Genomic DNA, 1,090 nt, shown 5'->3' with positions numbered 1-1,090 from the left:
TATTTACCTTAGCTGGCAGACCAGATTTGGTAGCTGAAGAACCCTTACTGGCAATATATGAATTTTTACCATAGTGATGACACTTCTTGAAGTTGAAAGAAGCTTTAGGGCTAGAAAGGTCAGAGGGAACAGAAGAGGGACAAGCTCCAATGATTCCTTTGTCATTTGTTCGAAGAGGAACAACTGAGGGTTCAAAGACCTTGGTCCCTGAGGAAGAAGGTTTACAAGCCGAAGAAATAAATCTAAGTCTATTTGACTTGTTGACCTTCTTGGGAAGAGGACCGCTGATAATGGATTTACCTTTATCTTTCCGTCCTGAACTCGAGGGAGTTCCTTCAAGAGTAGTCTCACTGGAAGAGTACTGAGAGGAAAATGTGTTAGGAATGGAAGAGACAAAAGTACCAAACTTCAACATAGACTTGCCAGTGACACTTTCTTCCTGATCATAGGAAAACCCTGAACCACTCTTTATCTTGGCAGGGATCTAAGCATTGATGATCTCAGGGGCTTTGATAGAGGCTTTGTACCACCCTTCAATGGTAGCCTTTTCAGCCTTGAGTTCATCAATAGCTTGCTCATGCTCAGCGATAGTCTGCTCACGTTCGATGCTTATGGTATGGTTTACAATGACCTGATCCTTAAGATTTTCCTCAATATTGGTCAGCTCTTTGATCTTTGAATAGAATTTCTCTAATTTAGGGTACATACCAGAGCAAAGATTGTGATAGCTATATTTCTTGGTTAAAAATTAAAGTTAAGAAGCCCTTCATATTCATCATTGTGTGAATAAATGTGTTTACTTAACCTATGTTTTTTTTGTAGAGTCCAGCCCAAAAAGAAAAGCAAAATCCCAACTTGTGGCCTATTTTTTGTGGACTTCATCAAGTCCAAATAGAGCCTACATCCTCTCCATATTTTGGATCGACCAGAAGCAATTTCGACTGAAGAGGCATACGGAAACAGTCGTGGGATCGAGGGAGAAGAGGAGAGACGCAAGAAGGAGACAACAGTGGTCTGGTTCGATTGGGAAGACACGGGGAGCGAATGAAGACAGCAAGTCGAAATCGTTCGATTTGGAGAGGACAACAAC

Source organism: Cynara cardunculus, assembly GCF_001531365.2.
Source record: "Cynara cardunculus var. scolymus isolate 2C chromosome LG 8, CcrdV1, whole genome shotgun sequence".
NCBI classification, from domain to species: domain Eukaryota; kingdom Viridiplantae; phylum Streptophyta; class Magnoliopsida; order Asterales; family Asteraceae; genus Cynara; species Cynara cardunculus.
Note: the sequence above shows the minus strand (reverse complement) of the source record.